General features: G+C 35.1%; 1 long non-coding RNA gene across 1 annotated transcript in view; it reads left to right on the top strand.

The window, feature by feature from the left end:
• LOC147843785 (uncharacterized) overlaps positions 1 to 16554 on the top strand; it is an 83713-nt gene extending 67159 nt beyond the window's left edge. Inside the window, exon 3 of the long non-coding RNA XR_015490958.1 lies at positions 16225 to 16554. This is a non-coding gene — a long non-coding RNA (uncharacterized LOC147843785). The remainder of the gene's footprint in view (positions 1 to 16224) is intronic.
• The last annotated feature ends 3166 nt before the right edge of the window (positions 16555 to 19720 follow it).

Below are 19720 nucleotides of genomic sequence, written 5' to 3'. Positions count from 1 at the left end.
ACGGCGACCAACGAGACCTAGCTGCCACTCAAGTGGCCACGCCCTTAATTATGCAAACTTAATATAACTTAATATAAAGGAAACGGATGAGTTCTAAAAAATTCACCCCCCTCACAGTTGTCATGAAAGGTGATATTAGTTGTACTAACCAAAATCTTTCTGTGTACCAGGCTGTAAACACCTTTTTTTCTGCTGTAAAGTTGCCCATTCTAACAGTGGGCTCAATTGAAATTTGCTCTGTTTTGGAGCCAGGAGCGGCCAGGACTAGCGGAATTTCAGATGAATTGCAGTTTTAGTTACTTCCGTATTGGCTTCCTGAGGGAGAGCGGGAGGTTGCCGCTTGGTGCAAATGCCTTGTTGATGAAAGAGGTCAGAGGAGAATGGCCAGACTGGTTCCAGCTGATAGAAAGGCAACAGTAACTCAAATAAGCACTCGCTACAACCCAGGTCTGCAGAAGAGCATCTCTGAACACACAACACGTCCAACCTTGAGGCGGATGGGCTACAGCAGCAGAAGACCACACCGGGTGCCACTCCTGTGAGCTAAGGACAGGAAACTGAGGCCCTAAATCAACTATACAGATATTTGTTAAACTAATTTTCATGACGTTTCCAAAACTTCATGGGCTTTTCTGTTTTTCCAAAAAGTTTTTTCAGGTTTGCATGACTATGAACCCTATGTCAATCAAATGTACAGCTCTACTTGCTACATAACTTCAGTTTTTGTGCTCTGATTCGCTGCCGAGTAACCAATCAGAGTACTCTGATACCAATTCTACACGCTGAATTGGGTGAATTCACTTTGACTTTAACCTGACGAGAGGCAATGTGTGGAAAACACACCAAATGACAGACGCAGACCAACGGCCTGACAAAGCCCATCAGCTTGAGGTGTTCTCGCCTTTAAAGCCACAAATGTTTCTTTTTTATTTCAAGGGGTCTTTGGAGAGCGTGTGAAGGGCTGGAGATTTGTCAATTGGAGCTCTGCCATCAGGGCTATTGGCACAGCGCTCTGGCTCAAAACACACACACACACACACACACACACACACACACACACACACACACACCTGGTGGTACTACTGGCCTTAAGAGATGCTTTCCTTCTGTCAGACCTGCGCCTACACACACAATCTGCCAGCAGCAGGAGTCTCGCTGGGCAGCCAGCATCTACACCAGGATGCAGAGCAGTAAACTGGGGTCTCATTAATAGATGAAACGGGGGAGGAAATGTGTGTACATCATACTTCCAATGCAAAAGTCGTGATCTATCAAAAAACAAATTCACAAAAGAATGTGTGCAGATGCAAGAAACTTAAAAAGTAAATAGTTAACTTAAATATATATATATATATATATATATATATATATATATATATATATATATATATATATATATATATATATATATATTTTTTTTTTTTTTTTTTTTTTTTTTTTTTTTTTTAAATATGCTGTTCTGGGGGCTGTTTAAAAAAACAAAACAAAAAAAATCTGAAGATGAAAGTTAAAAATAACTTTCTGATTTAGGAGAAAGCCTTAAAAAAAGTTGATAGGGCCATGAATTAATTTGTGGACGTTAACTGCAGTTTGGCACTTACACTTTCATTCAGGAACACTTCATGCATGGCCCTCGAGTTATTGGATGCGAGGAACTGCTGGAAGAGTGATGTTTTGATGGAATTTTATAGCACATGCCGGATAGGAGAGAAAAAAACAACTCTGCATTTTGTGGTGTGTGTGTGTGTCTGTCGGCAGTGACTCGGTAGGAGCAGAGAATAATGTCAAACAGCTGTGTGTATAGACTATCCTGTCACAAAGCGAAAATGTGGCGATAATCATAGGCGGCGAAAATCCTACACGACGGTAATAGTTTGATTGCGGTGTTTACATCTTTACATTCAGAGAGCAGCATTTACAGTGGATCTTTCAGTTCATAATATTGTAGTGATATTACTGTAAACTTAGCCACAAAATCATTTTGATTAAAGTATGTCTTTAAAAACTGAAAGTGTACTGCTGACCATACCAACTTTGCCATCTGAATAAACAAACAACGAACACCAAATCTGTAGAGACAGCAATCAACACTAACTGGAGCTCCGTGGTTTTTTTAAAAGGAGACAAGCAGCAAATCCGGATTTCACCATTTCCAGAAGCTTATTCACAAAAGAGCGCACTGATTGGTTTGAACCAAGTCTTTCTCATGAATTATTGATGAAAACCTAAAGATATCACGTTGTACTCGCTGGTACACACATCCAGTCCACACACTGGAATTTACACAAGGATCTCGTGGATGTGATGCAGTAAATTTCTTTTCATACCGGAAGAATGAATTTAACCGCTCCAAAATACTTTAAATGTTTCTTAAAATGAAATGTATTGTGTTCAATAGGGGAAGAGTTGTTTTTTTTTTACCCAGACATTTAGAAAGAGCATAGAGTAGTAATCACTATACCGTGAACCACTTATACTTTTTTTTTATACATTAAAACATTTTACAGAACAGAACATTCAGTGACAGCAGCGGTTATTAAAAGACAAAAAAAACAAAAAAACGACAGCAGCCACAGATGTAAAAAAAAAAAAAAATTACAAAAAAAAATATACAACAAAATAAATACAATATTTTCAGTTTCAAAGGAGCAAGAAATACTATGTCCTATTCAAATACAAGGTAACAGGTGCCCATCTTTGTTTAAAAATATCCAGTTTTAGTTGAAGTAGAGCAGTCATATACTCCATTCTATATATATACATTCAAGTTTTTCTATCCACTGTACTATTGTTGGAGGCTGTGGCTTCATCCAATGTGTTGTCATGGTCTTTCTTGCACTTAGTAAAAGTACATGTTGTTTATATCTTTGGTTTTTATTATGTATATCCTGGGGTATCCCTTCAAGCAAGAAAAACAGGGGAGTAAAAGGTAGATCTATCTGCATAATTTTCATTATCTCAATCTTTACCCCTTGCCAAAATGCAAGTATTTTTGGACATTCCCAAAATATATGTGCGTGATTACCCACATATATTTTGAGACCATCAATGGTGCTATAAAAAACCTAATTTTTGTTTTCCAGTCAAACTCTTTCCAATTATGGCTGTTGATCCCCTTATGAGCTTCTGAACATGTGTTTTCCCAAATATCATCCTCAATTGTTTTATTAAGTTCAGATTCCAATTTTGCTTTAATTTGAAGGGTGTTATCTGTTGAATCCAGAATTAGGCTATAGGGTATATGCTGAGCTAGTGCTGTTCCCATGCTGATACACTTCCAGTGACCTGTTATTGTGAGTTTTTTTCCATTTTATACGCTTCTCTTTTACAGCATTGATGTTGTAATGTCAACAAAATACATTCAGTTAAATAAACTTTAGCATTTATTTAGTTGCTCATGTGTAAAACGAGACAAAAAGCTGTTTACTCGCACGCGCCCGTCAGAATCGGCAGGCTAACGCAGAAGCTCCATTGAATATACTGGGGTAAAATAAATGCTCATATTATAAAGATATGGCAGGGGAAATGTCATTTAATGCAGTGCTTCTTGTGCAATCTGAGACCCACTTTAAATCGGATATCACTCAGCTAGTGGAGATCGCTGATTTTTAAAGAAAACAAACCTTAAACGCACCGGATTTTGCATTGCCATTCAATTCGCCGGAAGCACTTAACCCAGGTTACTGGCAAATTAAAAGTCCTATTAGCATGCTTCGGCATATACCCCATTATATATCTGTGATATGTGTCTTTTATGTAATCCTTTTTGTTTTTTAATATTAATAAAATACTGTTCCACATTAGTTGGGACTTTTTTTGAATATTTCCTTTTCTATACGATTTGTAATATAGCATCTTAATTGTAAGTTTTGAAAGAAATCGCTTGATGACAACATAAATTTGTCTTTAAGATAAGAAAATGGGTGCATAGTGTTTTCATTAAATAACTGATCAATTATCATAAGACCCTTAATCGCACCATGTTTTAAAAGTGGCATCCCATTAAGAACTCAGGGTTATCTGCTATAGACATAACTCTTGATACGGTTGCCATTCCTCTTAGTTTTTTCTTAACTGTTTTCCAAATTCTCAGAGTCTGTTTAACACACATTTTTTATTTGAATCTTTTTCTGAGATTGTTGCCAGTTATACTTTTATCCAAGGTTATCATACCATCAGAATCTTATACCAGCCCTAGTGTGTGCAGTGCCAGCGCCGGCAGGATCTGACTCAAGTGTGCAGCTGATGATCTGACTGAAGCAGAGAATGCAGTATCAGCAGGCTCACACTGATGCCAGGACACTGGGGCTTAATGGGACACATGCTCCAAAAACAACTCGGACGACTTCTTTTGCTTAAGCAGTTAATCAATGCTAGACATGGCTCTATTCAATTTAAAGGAGACCTAATATGCCTCTTTTTACAAGATGTAAAATAGTGACGTCTCAAGAGTGTGTGTGAAGTTTCAGCTCACAAATAATGTTTTCTAACTCTCTGAAACTGACCCTTTTAGGCTTTGATCCTAAGGCTTTCCATCCCTTGTGGTGTTTCGGTGACTGTCATCTATGCTGACATAATCTGCAGCAGCTCAAACACTCTAATGGCTAATGGACAGACGGCTGCTTCTCACTCAGGGCTGCTGTTTATGCTAATGAGAGTTGGGCACTAGTGGGCGGGGCTTTCCCCCTCTGACGACACGTACAAAGTGAGAATGTCAATCAAAGTGTTTCTGCAGACTGTTTATATCAAGTTTGATAATAAATAATACAATTAATATATGTTTATCATTAGAGGCTGGAGATATTCACACACTGCTTACACAAAACCAGGTTTAAACCTCTTAAAAATGCATATAGGTGCACTTTAAAAAGGCAACACTTGTAATGATGATGATATTTGCACAGGGTAAAGCATACACATTATTAGCTGACAAGCTTCCAAGCAGAAATTAGTAAGGGTGTAATGGATTATGGTTGATCTGTGATTTGTATGCATCACAACCCATTGTTCGGAACACACATGACCTATGGATTAATATATATATATATATATATATATATATATATATATATATATATATATATATATATATATACACACACATATATATATATATATATATATATATATATATATATATATACACACATATATATATATATATACATATATATATATATATATATATATATATATACACACATATATATATATATATATACATATATATATATATATGTATATATATATATATATACATATATATATATATATATACATATATATATATATATACATATATATATATATACATATATATATATATATATATATATATACATACATATATATATATATATATATATACATATATATATATATACATATACATATATATATATATATATATACATACATATATATATATATATATATACATATATATATATATATATACATATATATATATATATATATATACATATATATATATATATATATATATATATATATATATATATATATTTTTTTTTTTTTTTTTTTTTTTTTTTTTTTTTACTTGTTGGTTAATCCTAAATGTGTAACTATCGCAGAGAGATTGCCTCACACATGATTCAAATCACATGTAAGAAAGCATTTAGGCTTTCCTGTAAAATATAACCATCACAGAAATAGTTGTGTGGGGTTATTTGGGATGTGGTGGGTTTCTTAGGTTATTAAGGCCCAATCCCAATTCTATTTTTACACCCCTACCCCTTGGCCATTACAACCGAGGGTTAAGGGGAAGGGCTTCAAAGTTTACCCCTAAGAATTGGGACAGCACTACAGCACCTGCACACGTCATCACGATCTCTTGCTTCATACGAGATCAGACGATGGCGACTGCTGTAGTGATTCCAGTTGTGTTATTTTTTGGTCTTTATCTTCAGGAAATCACTGAAGGCATATATCATGTTTTCATAACGATATAATGTGGCAATAAGATCATAACTATAGTGTGTATGTACACAGTGGCCATATTCATCAATGTAAACACACCAAAAACAACATTAACATTATAGCAGATGCTGTAAACAGCTCATTCTCAGCCACTAAGCATCACTGACAGGGGATTCGAGTGTCATCGAGTGTCAGAATGTTGTAGGACTGCTGTACAGGAGTTATGATTCTGGATTATAGATCGCAAAATTTAGCGGTTTTTATTTTAGTGTTTTTTTTTTTTAAAACCATGACGGTAAAACATTAACGCCGTTATGAATGTATTAAAACATGTGCTTGTTTTGTAAAAATTTGTAATAATGACAAAAAAAATACTAATTTGTGGATCTACTTACAGTACTTCCGTGTGCAGCTATCCCGGCTTTGTGGTTGGTGTATTCTGGGAAATTTTCTTACCCCTTGGTTTCTAGTGTGGTCCTGAAAAATCTTTGTTCAAAGGGGTAATCACCCCTTCCCCTTAACCCTACACCTTCAAACTTAAGAGAATTGGGACACCCCTACCTTTTGGCATTAACACAAAATGAGGGTTAGGGGTAAGGGGAAAGGCTAAGGGGTAAAATCGGGATTGGGCCTAAAAGTGTTTTCTGTCATTACTTGTTCAGCCTGCATTAATGCATTCAGTGTAAACTGCACAATAAATCATTAAAAGATCGAGATCTCAACACCCACGCAACATCAATTATAAATGATGGTGATTTGCATACGTTTATTAATCCTCGAATCGCTGCATTCAAATCTGTGTTTGAAAAATGCAAAAATCAAGAGATCGAGTCTTTACTCTTGAATTAGCTATATTACAGTCAAATAACACAGCAGTACTGGGAGAACTGTTTATAGTTTAGATAAAGCCACTGATGTTTATGGTAAAGATTAAAATCACCCTCATATGCATTTAACTTGACGTTCAAAAATGAAAGTTGTAGGCAACAACTATATTGTTGAACCAGTAGGTGGCGACAACCAGTCATCAAACATATGCCACTGAATAATTCATCAATAATGATCATTCTAGCAATGAAACGTGAAGTTTTATGAGAATAACTGTATCATTTATTGAAGATGAGACTAAAAATAAATAGTAATTAGAGTTGATAAATAATAGAGTGATCATAGTGTTAGAAAATAGATTAAATGATAATGTTAGATTTCTACATTTAGCATTTCATACAGTTTATTTTTATTCAGCTAATTATTATTATTATTATTATTAGTATTATTATTGCAGTCAGCATTTAGTCTCACTCGCACACTGAGACGAGCAGAGCGCACACATCTAAAGTCATCTAAACGTGAGCACTTTAATGCTCAGATAGTTGTCAAAACGTGGTGTTTAGTGATTATTCATATCAAGCATCATTTGTGTATTAAACAAACGAGTTGAGAATCAAAAGAGACGCGAAAGAGAAACTATTAAAGAGACAGCGCGCTATAATCCTTCTGCCGCCTGTTTTTATGATTATTAAAGAAACAACAAATGAAAACATGCCTCTGCTCTTGACTGAAGGACTTTTGTAGCTAAAGTGTTTCTTACAGTGAAGATGCTCAAAGCACAGTTTGTTTAATATATTTATTCTGTTGTATTTATTTCTCTTTCCTTTGCAGGGTGTAAAATAACTGTTTGTATACAGTTGAAGTCAGAATTATTAGCCCTCCTAAATATTAGCAACCCTTTCCCCCCCAATTTCTGTTTAATGGAAAGAAGATTTCTGAACATAATAGTTTTAATAACTCTTTTCCAATGACTGATCTATTTTATCTTTGTCATGATGACAGCACATTTTATTTGACTAGATAATTTTTCAAAATACATGCATTCAGATTCAAAGTGCGATTTAAAGGCTTAATTAGTTTTATTAGGCAAGTCATTAAATAACAGTAGTTTCTTCTGCAGACAATCAAAAATATATTGCTTTAGGGGGCTAATATTATAGACTTTAAAATGGGTTTCAAAATATTTAAACCTGCTTTTATTCTAGCCAAAATAAAAATAAAAAAGCCTATCTCCAGAAGAAAAAATATAAGAGGAAATACTGTTAAAATTCCTTGCTCTGTTAAACATCATTTGGGAAATATATATATATTTTTTTTAATTCTCAGGAGCGCTAATTATTTTGACTTTAACAGTAATCGTTTTGAATAATTGTGATTTCAATTATGACCAAAATAATTGTGATTTTGATTTTTCCCAAAATCGAGCAGCCCTACTTCAATCTTCATGGTATTTTTAAAAAAAATCACAGATTTTAAGTCCTGTTTGTTAAAAGCAAAAGTGTCTTGCAGTGCTGTTTCTGTAATAAATGGAAAGCAAATTACTTTTGTCTCCTCTCCTTTCTGGCTGATCTGAAAAATGGTCTGATCAGTGACTAAGAAACCATAATATGATCCGAACCGTGAGATTTGTGATCTGTTACACAACTACAAATTATTAGATATAAATGCCACAAATGCAGTAATAAAGCCTCATAATTAAAACCACAATTAAATGACAGTAATAATTGCAAACAAATTCCACTTTTGGAGAAAAAAACTAGACAAAAACTCAGCTTTGACCATGCTGGCTACAGGCCTGATCACTCATTACACACACACACACAAGCGTTTAATTATGTTCCAGCATCAGTGAGCAGCAGGACACGAGGAGGCTTCAATCTGCATGTTTCTGTGAGTCACACACAAGCGAGCGTTTGAGGCATCAGGAGGCATTACACTTTCACTCATTTCTAATTTTCAGTCATCTCAGAGACAGATCGCTGTCGCAAGCATCCCTCATTACATCAATCCACACACACACACACACACGCACACACACACACACACACACACACACACACACACACACACACACACACACACACAGTGTCACAGTGCATCAGTCAATAAGTCAGGGTTTCTGACTTCTTCACTCAATAAACGACTCCAGAAAAAGCAGCTCATCTGCACACAACACACACATGCAGCAGGAGATCCAGAGATGAGGGAGGGGTATTTTTATTTTAAATCTGGTATTATATTGTCTAGTGACTTTATGTTAGTTAATGTTGTTTTTTTACAGAAAATATCATGACTTGAACAGCTTTGAACACACTTGAACTGAATGTGACTTGACATCTCCTTAATTATTTGCTAAATTCGCTGGCAATTTCTGACTGAAGAATGTTTTGAAGACAAAGATTCAAGACAGGATTTACAATTTCACATATGTTGTGCACATTACGAAAGAAAGAAAGAGAAGAGAAAAAAGAAAGAAGTAAAGAGAAAGAAAGAAAGAAAGAAAAAGAAAGAAAGAAAGAAGAGAAAGAAGAGAAAGAAGAGAAAGAAGAGAAAAAAGGAAGTAGAGATAAAAAAAGAAAAGAAAAAATAAGAAAGGAAGGATGTAAAGATAAAAAAGAAAGAAAGAAAAATAGGGAAGGAAGTAAAGTAAAGTAAAGAAAGAAAGAAAGAAAGAGAGAAAGAAAGAGAGAAAGAAAGAGAGAAAGAAAGAAGAGAAAGAAGAGAAAAAAGGAAGTAGAGATAAAAAAAGAAAGAAAAGAAAAAATAAGAAAGGAAGGATGTAAAGATAAAAAAAGAAAGAAAGAAAAATAGGGAAGGAAGTAAAGAAGTAAAGGAAGAAAGAAAGAAAGAGAGAAAGAAAGAAAGAGAAAAAAGGAAGTAGAGATAAAAAAGAAAGAAAATAAAAAATAAGAAAGGAAGGATGTAAAGATAAAAAAGAAAAAGAAAGAAAGAAAGAAAGAAAGAAAGAGGAAGTAGAGATAAAAAAAAGAAAGAAAAGAAAAAATAAGAAAGGAAGTAAAGATAAAAAAAGAAAGAAAGAAAGAAAGAAAGAAAGAAAGAAAGAAAGAGGAAGTAGAGATAAAAAAAGAAAGAAAAGAAAAAATAAGAAAGGAAGTAAAGATAAAAAAAGAAAGAAAGAAAGAAAGAAAGAAAGAAAGAAAGAGAAAAAATTAGGAAGGAAGTAAAGAAGTAAAGAAAGAAAGAAAGAAAGAAAGAAAGAAAGAAAGAAAGAAAGAAAGAAAGAAAGAAAGGAGAAAAAATAAGGAAGGAAGTAAAGAAAGAAAGAAAGAAAGAAAGAAAGAAAGAAAGAAAGAAAGAAAGAAAGAAAGAAAGAAAGAAAGAAAGAAAGAAAGAGAAAAAATTAGGAAGGAAGTAAAGAAGTAAAGAAAGAAAGAAAGAAAGAAAGAAAGAAAGAAAGAAAGAAAGAAAGAAAGAAAGAAAGAAAGAAAGAAAGAGAAAAAATAAGGAAGTAAAGAAAGAAAGAAAGAGAAAAAAGGAAGTAGAGATAAAAAAGAAAGAAAATTAAAAATAAGAAAGGAAGGATGTAAAGATAAAAAAGAAAAAGAAAGAAAGAAAGAAAAATAAGGAAGTAAAGAAAGAAAATAAGAAAGAAAGAAAGAAAGAAAGAAAGAAAGAAGAGATAAAAGGAAGTAGACATAAAAAAGAAAAAGAAAAATAAGAAAGGAAGTAAAGATAAAAAAGAAAGAAAGAAAGAAAGAAAGAAAGAAAGAAAGAAAGAAAAGAAAAAATAAGGAAGTAAAGAGAAAGAAAGGAGGAGAAATTAGTAAAAAAGCATAAGAGAAAACAAGAAAGCAAGACAGCAAAAAGGTGAGAAAAAGAAATCTCATATCTTAAATTTCCCAATTATATCAAATGAAGACCGTATTAGTCATATTAGAGTCAAAAACATTTTTAACAAATGAATTTAGTAATAAAAAATAAAAAATAAAAAAGTGGTAAATTGAACTACTACTAAAAATACATATATCGTAAAGTGTGAACATAAGTAAAATGTATTTATTTAATTTGAAAAACTTTGACTAATTCACCTTATTCTCCAGACTTCTGCTCTCATTCACCTCCCTTCATTTTTAGACGTTAAAAACAGGTCGTTGTGCTGCACTGTAAAAAATCCAACTTGCAAATTGATAACTCAAATCAAAATTTTAAGTTGTACCGCATTTTAAGCATCATTTGAATCTTTTGAGTATCGTTCAGCAAGATGAATGAATCTTTTTTTTGAGTCATTTTGTTCAACTCATTCAATTTGCCAAAATAACATTAAAATTTTAAGAGATGCATCCAAACTCTTCTACAACTATAGGCCAAACACTGATCACCCTACAAACAAGTTAGAACTAGAATGATACTATACAATGCAATGCTAAGGACGAGAAAATAATCCTTATTGTTTACCTGGTGTTTTATCTATGACAGGGCTCGACAATAAGGACTGCCCGATGGCCCGGGGCCAGCGTGCGAGACACTCGGGCCAGTGTACAGAATGTTACTGGCCCGATCGGGCCAGTGCTGCCTTTTTGCCTGCCAGATCGAGCCAGAGCTGCGTGCTGCGACTGTCTGTCAATTGTGTGCAAATACAATCTTACAGTGCTTTCACACATAGACGTTTGTTTCGGAATCTGTCTCGTTTCCCCCGTGCATTTATCAAGCAGTTGCGCTCAGCGCTCGCATCCGCGCCAAATCAATCAGTCCGAGATCGCCTGAATGAGACGGTCTCTGCCCTATTGAGCGGATCGATTGTAGTGAGAAAACAAAACAATGCAACAAACTAACGACCCAGGCTATATCACAGTGTATTATGATCGTGTAATAGCCATATATACGGCTATATGAAGAGAGAATGATGAGCAGGGCGAGATTTATTCTTACCGGTAAATGCGAAAGTGAAAGCATGCTGAAATATTACCGAGAGCTGTTTATCCAGCCTGATCTCGGTTTATCCGTTAGGAAAATTGACCGAAGTTAATATCTGATCATTTTTCGATATTTTAATCATATAATATGTTGTGTTAGGCCAGTTGTTTTGTTCATTTCCGCTCTGACAGCTCGAAAGACAGATCAACATTGATCTTCTTCGCGATCTGATGAAGTCTCGGTTCATCTGCTATGTCTCTCTATAATGTAACCTTCTACTCCACCTGCACAAACATGCACTTGTGCAAATAAACGAATCACTCCCTAGGAGGACTCATCGTTTTTGAGTCAATCAAAATGCCTGAATCGTACTAATACTAGCATCTATAACTTTATTTTACTTTCACAGGGACTTTAAAAAGCTGTGCTGTCAGCATCTGCCTGACCTCATGTTATATGGGATGTTTTTAGGCGAACGTTTTAAACTCCACAAAAGCCCAAGTAAGTTTTCCGCACACAGAAACTGGGTCAGACTGTAAAGGCCAGACTGAAAGCTAAAAAGAGAGTTTTTCTGAAGCACTTTGAGTTTTAATAACAGCAGTGGGGGGTGAAGATCTGCAGATTCTCCTGATTGTGTTTCTCAAAGCCTGCGGCGAAAGGACAATCTGCTCTAATGCAAATGTAATCACACACACTAGATATTTGGAGAATCTCAGAGCATCCAAACACACATCTGATGCTTACGGTCACAAGATTTGCATATGACCTAAATGTATATCTTCAGAATCTATTTAGATTAAAGCATTGCAGTTTTTCTTTATAATTTTAACCATAAACAGCTGAAGACAAGTGAACTAATTTGTGTTAATTGTGATATGAGATATAGATAAAAATGTGCATAGTTTAAGGGGAATGAATAAATTCATTAATGAATATACAAATACATGCTTCAAAAATCTTCTTAATAATCATAAACAGCTAAACAAATTGTGTTATTTTTCATCTGGGATAAATACATAAATATCTATAAAATAAATTGTAATTAAATAAATCAAAAAAGTAACAGTGATCAATAAAAATAATTAAATAAATAAATAAATATTATTATAACATGCAAATAAATGATAAATATATTTATAATACACATAAATACATAAATTAAGTTAGATCAATGTAAATTGATTAAAAATAAATTTATTTTATTATTACTTAAAAAAAACATCTGAATTTTTTTTTTATTAATTTTTTTTTTTTTAATATATAGATTTATAAAGAGATAGAATTCAAAACTGCTATGATAATTTGATCATTTTGGATCCAGGTATTCATGAAGGATGTTAAAGCATCCAATTTAAAACTATCAACATATTGTTTATTCATTCAGTTTCTTTTCGGTTGAGTCCATTTATTAATCAGGGGTCGCCATAGAGGAATGAACAGCCAACTTATCCAGCATATGTTTTACGCAGCGGATGCCCTTCCAGCTGCAACCCATCACTGGGATATACCCATAAACTCTCATTCACACACATACAATACAGACAATTTAGCTTACTCAAATCACCTGTACCGCATGTCTTTGGACTTATGGGGAAAACCGGAGCACCCAGAGGAAATCCATGAAGAAACCCATGGGAGAACATGCAAACTTCACACAGAAATGCCAACTGACCCAGCCAAGGCTTTAACCAGTGACCTTTTTGCTGTGAGGCAATCGTGCTACCCACTGCACCACCGTGATGCCCATATTATTATTTATTTTCGTATCAAAAATTGTTTCTAACAAATATTCGGGACTAAATCTAGTAATGAACAGGTAAATAAAGAAACTATGAAAACTATAAAACAAAGTTTCAATCTGAAAAAGTGAACATTTACTGAAACAAAATAATTACTTTAGTTTGAAAAACTTTCAGACTAATATTTATGCGATTTGGATGTTTTTTTCAAAGAAATTAATATATTAGGTTCATGAATCAAATGCAAATAAATGTATTTAAACTCCATTCGACTGGGTTAAAACTATGAAAGACTGATTTTATATTTGCTTAGAAATTATATTCAATGACTGACATTCAACAAAAAGTCAATTAATTTGCAAATTTTCACAAAATACTTTTAATTATATGAATTATACATGCATTATGTTTCTTATTGTGTTTAATTATGTTTAAATTAACTAGAGTCCAAATAAAAACAGTCCTGAATACATGTAATGTGTCAGCATCACTGGATAAAAATGTTTGAAAATGACCTTCAGGGTCATATTGACTTATACTGTCCAACGCACAAGAGAACTACAATGTCACAAGAGAACCACGGTGTTTTTACTGCTGGGAAATCATTCAGACAGGAAATTAACCTTGCATTTGTCCATGGAATAATAGAAACATACTAAACGCTGCCTTTGCTCTGTGACAGGGCGATCAACTAAGCTACAAAAGCATTCAATTCAATTTGAAGAAAGCAGATCTAACTAAATGAATCATATTTAGACAAATACATTGTGAAATGTATACCCTTACATGACAAAGTGTCCAATCAGATGCTCACTCTAACTTAAAAAGTCAGCTTCAGGATCTGTGTTTAAGTCTCAGCAGACAGTGAGTGATTAAAACTCTCAATAAACTCCATCTTCTGAACTGTCCTAAAGGTCTAAATACTGTATTAATGAAACATGTTGGACTTCTGACACAAGCAGACATAATGAAGTCCCATTTCTGCACTCACAGAGTGTTTTTGGTCCAGTAAAAATTCAATTATTGCACACACAGATGACAGGTTAAAGTCTTGTGGAGAAACATTTACCACACACAGTAAACAAGACACTAATAACACTTTTTCTGTGATCTAACTACTAATTATTTGTTAAGGTCAAGCAATATTAGAGTACCATTAAATTGCACTGTTGCATCCTTTACTGTATACATTGTATAACATTTTTAATCATATTTAAGTGAAGCACTTTTGTTGTAATTCAATGTATGTGTTTAATGAGCTTGTATAAATGATGACATAAAAATAAACCTTACTTTTTGTATTTTTACGTATTTATTTACTGTTTTTTAACCAAATTTCAGTAGTAAAACGTTTGTCAAGCTGCATACATTCACAACACAATAATTCAGTATCATTAACAAAACAAACTGCTTAAAATACAAAATTACAAGTGCACACTCACCTGAATAATTCAGTAAGAAAACAAATCGTTTAAAAGTCTAAAAATGTAAAGGGTTTTGTGTATTATTTGATCTGATATTTACATTAGGCCTGTTTGTTTATTTCTGTAGGTCTACACTTGTAGTTTTAGTCATTTTCTCATTCAAATCTGAAACGACTTTCAGATTGAAACGACTGAAAAGACTTTTCTGTGGTCAAACTATTTAGTAACGTCAAGTCATACTGGTGTCATATTGCTGTTGCATCTTTTTTATATCATATTAATTGTATTTTATTTTGTTACATATTTTATCATTTTTATGTAAACTACTTTTGGTCTAATTTTTATTTGTTTAATGAACTTGTACACATTATGACATACAAAATAAACATTCTTTTTGCGTTTTTAAACATTTATTTACTGTGTTTTAACCAAATTTCAGCAGTAAAATGTTTGTCAACGAGCTGCTTACATTCATAACACAATAATTCAGCATCATTAACAAAACAAACTGCTTAAAATACAAAATTACAAGTGCACACTCACCTGAATAATTCAGTAAGAAAACAAACCGCTTAAAAGTCTAAAAATGTAAAGGGTTTTGTGTATTATTTGATCTGATATTTACATTAGGGCTGTTTGTTTATTTCTGTAGGTCTACACTTGTAGTTTTAGTCATTTTCTCATTCAAATCTGACACTGTCACTCTAGTTTAAACAACACAACAAAATAATATAAGACTTTTCTGTGGTCAAACTACTAATTATTTAGTAGTGTCAAGTCATACTGGTGTCATATTGCTGTTGCATCTTTTTTATATCATATTAATTGTATTATATTTGTTGCATATTTTATCATATTTATGTAAACTACTTTTGGTCTAATTTATTTTATTTGTTTAATGAACTTGTACACATTATGACATACAAAAAAAAACTTTCTTTTGCGTTTAAAATATTTGTTTACTGTGTTTTAACACAATAATTCAGCATCATTAACAAAACAAACTGCTTAAAATACAAAATTACAAGCGCACACTCACCTGAATAATTCAGTAAGAAAACAAACTTCTTACAAGTCAAACAAAAAGTACGAGTTTTGCATAATATTTGATCTGATATTTACATTAGGCCTGTTTGTTTATTTCTGTAGTAGTTTTAGTCATTTTCTCATCCAAATCTGGCTGTCGCACTGGTTTAAACATCACAAATGAACTCGATCATAAACAAAATGTAATGTAGCTTATTAATTTGATTAACATTATATACATTTTTATGAATATCGCCATAATTGTATTTTAGTATATTCCCGCCCGCCAGCGAACACGAATGACGGTCGCCCCTCATGGGCGCCGCCATATTGTTATCACCCGAACACATTATATTACAGTTAATTCAAGTAAATAAACACAAACGTAGGATAAACTTACCTTAAACTCTGTCTGATACTTTCCAGAAATCGTCCACTATCGACCTGAGGTGAAAACCACACGATTCCTCGAGAACTGAGAGCGGCACTTGAGAAAACAATCATATAATCACGAAACACCTGTAGCCTCAGATACAGCTGCGGCCGGAAGTTAACGAGAATCATTTATAATATAACTTATTAATTGTATTTATTTTCATATTCCTCTACCCTAATCCTAATCCCATACCTCACAGTAATTAAAATATATCAATTATTGTTGTACAGTGTCACAAAAATTATGCTATATTGATGCGAGTATCCACAGCTGTATCCCTCCTCTGTTATCCAGATACAGCTGCGGCCGAAAGTTAACGAGAATTATTATTATTATTATTTATTTGTTTATTTAAAGAACAGCATATAACGTTTTACAGTAAAATTATACATGACAGTGGGTAAGTATAAACAAAGTACAAATGTACAAAATGTGCATAAGTGTTAATTAAATAATTATAGAGTTGAATTATTGGTTTTATCATAAGGACAAATGGGCTATTAATCTTCTGTCATTTATATAAAAAATATAAACTAAAGGAAAACCTTTATTAATGGGGTTTGCCTTAGGCAAAGTCCATTCTTACTATTGTGGTTTCTTCTTATTAATGGGGTTTGCCATAGGCAAAGTCCATTCTTACTATTGTGGTTTATTATTCTGTCTTCTTCTTCTTCTTCTTCTTCTTCCGTACACTTTTTCGGCGCGTAACTAGTCCCGCAGCTTTCGTCCCAGACCCTTGAAAGTGGGCTCAAATCGTGCGGCTTTATCGGGAATGGTGTGCTATGACTTTTATAAGGGGTGGGTGGTTTTGGGGCCCCGCAGGGGCCCCAAAACCACCCCCCAAAACGCATTGACTCAACATTACGCCCAACTTTGACGACTCACAGCGCCGCGTGTGAATTTCATAGAAATATGGGATTCACAGCATCTGTAGGGGGTTGCAGCCTAAGTAAGAACATACCTCGCAAGGGGGTATAAGTTGCACCCCTGCGGCTCTAGGACGTCCCAAAGTGCTCCCATTGACTAACATGGGCCCCATTGACTCCCATTCATTTTTCTAGAAGAGCACTAAACGCGCCGCGAAATGGGACGACCTTTAAAGCGTTATAGCGCCAAGTGTGAAATTCGTAGAAATATGGGATTCGCAACATCTGTAGGGGGTTGCAGCCTGTATGAGAACATACCCCAAAAAGGGGTATAAGTTGTACCCCTGGGGTGCTAGGACGTCCCAAAGGGGTCCCCATTGACTTTACATGGCCCATTGACTCCCATTCATTTCTGACTCACATGTCAATCACATTACATAGCAGTGTCATACAGACTTGGGGGTTGGCTTACTTGACTAAGGCAACCAATCAGCATCTCAATATGATTTTGAAGCTCACAAGCCACGCCCCCCAAACCATTTAAAGACCCTTAATAAGTGCCCCATTGACTTAACATGGGGTGGGACGTCCCATTGCACATCCCATTGACTTCCATTATAAAGGTCACACATCTATAACATTAAATAGGAGTGTCATAGAGACATGGGGGTGGGCTCATTTGACTCAGGCAACCAATCAGCATCACCATATGATAATGAAGCTCACAAGCCACGCCCCCAAATTGATCCCATAGACTTTTATTATAATTGGACTAGATGCATATCTTTGCATTGCAGTGTCATACAGGCTTAGGGGTTGGCTCATTGGACCCAGACAACCAATCAGCATCTCAATATGATAATGAATCTCACAAGCCACGCCCCCAAACTGGTCCCATAGACTGCCATTATAACTGCCCTACATGCATATCTTTGCTTAGCAGTGTCCTATTGACTTGGGGGTTGGCTCATTTGACTTGGACAGCCAACCACATTCAAGTTCACTCTGCAACCTCGCCCATAGCAACAAAAGAGAGTACCCTAGCAACCGTTCATCAACAGCTATATCTCAGCATCGGAACATCGTAGAGGCTTGGGGATTGGCTCGTTTGACTCATGCTAGCAAACGGAACTTCCTATATGCTACACATGCTAGCAGTGACTAGCTACATGCTAATATTGACTAGCCAAGTACTGTAACTTGCTAGAAATGCTTACTAAGTATAAATATTTCATCAGGCATGTATGTGAGGCTTGCCTAGTAACCACCCAGGGTACCCTAGCAACTGCCTAGCAACCACCCAAATTACCCTAGCAACCGCCTAGCAACCACCTAGCAACTGCCTAATAACGCCTTAGTAAGGGCCTAGCGACCACTCAGGACACCCTAGCAACCGCCTAGCAACGCCTTAGCAACCACTTAGAATACCCTAGCAACCACCTAGCAACACCTTAGCAACCACCTAGCAACCACTTAGGACACCCTAGCAACCGCCTAGCAACGCCTTAGCAACCACTTAGAATACCCTAGCAACCACCTAGCAACACCTTAGCAACCACCTAGCAACCACTTAGGACACCTTAGCAACCGCCTAGCAACACCTTAGCAACCACTCAGAACACCCTAGCAACCGCCTAGCAACACCTTAGCAACCACCTAGCAACCACTTAGGACACCTTAGCAACCGCCTAGCAACACCTTAGCAACCACCTAGCAACCACTTAGGACACCCTAGCAACCGCCTAGCAACACCTTAGCAACCACTTAGAATACCCTAGCAACCACCTAGCAACACCTTAGCAACCACCTAGCAACCACTTAGGACACCTTAGCAACCGCCTAGCAACACCTTAGCAACCACTCAGAACACCCTAGTGACCGCCTAGGAACACCTTAGCAACCACCTAGCAACCACTCAGGACACCCTAGCAACCGCCTAGCAACACCTTAGCAACCACTCAGAATACCCTAGCAACCACCTAGCAACACCTTAGCAACCACCTAGCGACCACTTAGGACACCTTAGCAACCGCCTAGTAACACCTTAGCAACCACCTAGCAACCACTCAGAACATCCTAGCAACCACCTAGCAACAACTCAGAACACCCTAGCAACCACCTAGCAACACCTTAGCAACCACCTAGCAACCACTTAGGACACCTTAGCAACCGCCTAGCAACACCTTTGCAACCACCTAGCAACCACTCAGGACACCTTAGCAACCGCCTAGCAACACCTTAGCAACCACCTAGCAACCACTCAGAACACCCTAGTTATTATTATTATTATTATTATTATTATTAATTTATTTATTTAAAATGATTTATAAAATTTACTTATATTTTTGATTTACATCTTTTTTATGTATTTCATCTAGACTCTATAACGTTGTTATTATTATAAGTACTTTTATGTTTTAAGCAGCAGATGCCCTTCCAGCTGCAACCCATCACTGGGAAACACCTATGCACACACATTCACATACACATACACTACGGACAATTTAGCTTACCCAATTCATTTATGGAACATGTTTGGACTGTGGGGGAAACCGGAGCACCTGAAGGAAACCCACGCCAACA

This window comes from Danio rerio, chromosome 5, assembly GCF_052040795.2.
Source record: "Danio rerio strain M-AB ecotype USA chromosome 5, GRCz13ab, whole genome shotgun sequence".
NCBI lineage: Eukaryota > Metazoa > Chordata > Actinopteri > Cypriniformes > Danionidae > Danio > Danio rerio.
Note: the sequence above shows the minus strand (reverse complement) of the source record. Positions and strands in the feature narration are given on the sequence as shown.